Raw genomic sequence first — 3,318 nt, 5'->3', positions numbered from 1 at the left:
TATAATTTAGTAGCACGTGCCTGGTTAAGAATATCTGTATATTAACGTCGCGTCGCGTGGGATGTGGATTTATTGAATTAGGATTCTTTTGAATGATCACGAAGTTTAGCACACACTAGTATATATTTCTAAATTAATACACAAAATGTAATATATTTAAACTAGCACTTAGATTCGAGAATGAATTTATAATGAACTTGGAATTTGAGTTAAGATTATGATATGGAATTAGAGTTAGAGTCCAGCTTAGGACTTGTCGGTTCGGTGTCGCGAGTTAGACTGCTTGAGTCTGGGCCCGCTCCGAGGTCCCTCTATTTCGGCGGCTCGACTGTTGCGGCGGTCGAAAGTGGGGAGCTTGGAGAGAGAGGGGCCCTAGCTGAGCGCCATCTCTGGGCGCTTGGCGGAGGCTTAAATCTAACGCAGTGCCGCGCTCGGTCGCTAGTCGGAGTTCGGTGTCATAGCGCGCCTTGGCGCGCTTTTCAAATGCGCTGAAAGAAACTTAGAAGATTTACATGAAAGTTCGTGGAAAAATCAGGCGCGGGATGTAACACGATATATGTTTACTGGTGGGATTGCTAATGATCAGATGAGTACAAATACGCAAACTTATGTCTAATTAGAGAATTTTAAATGAGTGTATACATGTGACTTCTAATTTAATTGCATACATATCTGCGTTTAATATATATTAAGGTATGTTTTGTATATGATAGTAAATTTCATTTTCTTTAATCATCATTTAAAGACTAAATTAATATTTTTAATCTTAAGGCTTCTAATTAAATTGTCACGTGCATTTGCTCATTGTTTTGAGTTAATTATGTTAATTTATAATATTATAATCCCATATTAACATTATTGGAATGTCATATATTGAAATTAGCACAGTGGTATATAGTGAAATCATAATAATTAAATTAGAATGACAATTATTAATCTTTTAATGAACAATTAATAACTAATAATAATTAATTATTAATTAATGTTAATTTTAAACAGACTCTGTTAGATTTTAATGTATCGTGAATAATTTTGTGTGCTTAGTTTTAATGTATGACTAAATATTAACAAATCTAATTTTAGAATATAACGGATGTTTCAAATGTATGGTATTTAGCTTGTGTCTTCTCTGTTTGTTTCAGGAACTCGAAAATATTGATTTAAGCAGATACCTCTGGTGTGAGTCACATCATGTGATAGCATAACAACGTCAGATCCTTGTCGACGGTGATGGATTTTAAACGGAGGCGCTGGACGTGACAATATTATTAAAAAAATATTTAGAGATAATTGTATATCTGCTACTTTATTTAATTTTTACATGTCGACGTTCGCAGTTGTCGCACACATTCGTTTTAACTTATTTAAGATTAAATGTATCTAAAAGATATGATAAACCATTGCATATATGTACAAATTAGAAGTGTTGCAATATGTACTATTTTATCAAAAGTCTAACATTTAATATTATAACTTTTAAGAATTAAAGAGATTTTTTTATTATTAGAATCCTATAACATGTAATTGATGATGTATCTACCTATACTTAAACTTAGAAACTTAAATTTCCCTCAAGTCAACGAAAGCAACACGCCGTGTGCAGATTGTATGTGTGCCTTTCGTTTATCGATAAAAACAAAACTCTGCGGGCTTTGTGTTTGTCTCTCGCTCATCCACGAGGACAGCATATCGCGAATAGCATGATTTTAGATCTGTGAACCTGTTTGTCTCAAATATAGAAAACTTTCAATTATATATCAACCAAAGGTGCCATCCGTATCATGTAAATTAGACGTGCTATCCATCCATACAATCCTCGAAAAAATACATATTTTTAATAAATCAATGATCAAAAAGATTTTTATATACTTATGTATTAAATTTATACAATACAAATTTGCATGTTTTAAAAAGTATTTTTTGAAAAAGTATTTTAGACAAAAGTTAGAGTTTCAAAAGATCTATTATTTACTGATCTATTTAATTATCAGTTTGATCTTGGGTGACGTCGCCAAGGTCAGACCAAGGTAACATTGAATTTTTTAAATTATCCTCCTATTTTTTATTGCATATTCTAAATGTCTATCGTGAGATCTTTCCAATACTTATAATTACAATACAATAATTTTATCTATTTTAGTTAATCAGCTTTCGAAGTTATCAAGAATTTTACAAAGATTTTAATTTTATACTACAGTAGTATAAAGTTGAATCTCTGTAAAATCAACTGGTTTTCTCGTATGTAGCTTATAACCTGCTGAATAAAAAATGTAATAGACTCAAATTAGATAATAGTTTTTATATTAGACTAACTCACAATCATGGATATCTTATTATAAAATTCTCGATAACTTTAAAATGAATAAAACAGATAAAGTCATAGAATTTTTGGAAGGTCTTGAGATAAGCTTTTAGAATATGCGATAAAAAATAGGAAGTATATAATTTTAAAAATTCAAAATGACCTTGGTCTAACCTTGGCGACGCCATTCAAAGTTAAGCTGATAAGATTAGTAAATAGAACATTTGAAATCTTACAACTTTTGTCTGAAACATTGTTTTCATAAACCTTATATTTTTCGAGATATTTTAGGGTATACATATTTTTCCCAATATATACTTTTTCCTCACCTGTATATATTTTTTTAATAATGTTAACAATCATTATTCAATTTCATTTACATTGCAAAATACTCAATATTTATAATTATACTTATTGAAAATAATAATGTTTCCGAAGTTGCCGTTATGTTAAATATAACAATTTTAACTTCATTAAAATCATATTCAATGTCTATGTTAATTATTTACATATTATTCTTACAATTAGCAAATTGTATATTTTAGATCTAAAAGTTTATGCCAATTAGTGGTAGTTCTAAAAAATATTTTATATATGTATGTATATATTATATTCCCATTGCACATTTGCACGTTGTATTCTTTTTACTTTTATAACTAAAATATGATAAATTGAATATATTTACTGTTATAGTTAAATTTATCTGTAACATCTTTTTCATAATGTTAACAGTTATTTAAAATAAAAAATTACATTGTTAGAGAAACTTAAAATTATTTCATATATAGAGATCATTTAATATAAAAAGTTAGTTTATTAAGTAGTAAACAATCTGAAATCTATGAATCTTATTTATTTACAATTATGTATCTGTAACGGTTAATGTGATATGCTTAATTACATAATTTAAAAAAAATCAGTACATGTATATACAGGGTGAGCCATTTTAATTAACGCACGCAATTATTTCGGAAACAAAGCATTTTAGAGAAAAATGTTTCAGACAAAAGTTTTAT

The sequence above is a fragment of the Camponotus vicinus genome, unplaced genomic scaffold, assembly GCF_025532165.1.
Source record: "Camponotus vicinus isolate PSW18456_S1 unplaced genomic scaffold, iyCamVici1.0 SCAF_6, whole genome shotgun sequence".
NCBI lineage: Eukaryota > Metazoa > Arthropoda > Insecta > Hymenoptera > Formicidae > Camponotus > Camponotus vicinus.
The sequence above is the reverse complement of the archived record's forward strand: the minus strand, read 5'-3'. Positions refer to the sequence as shown.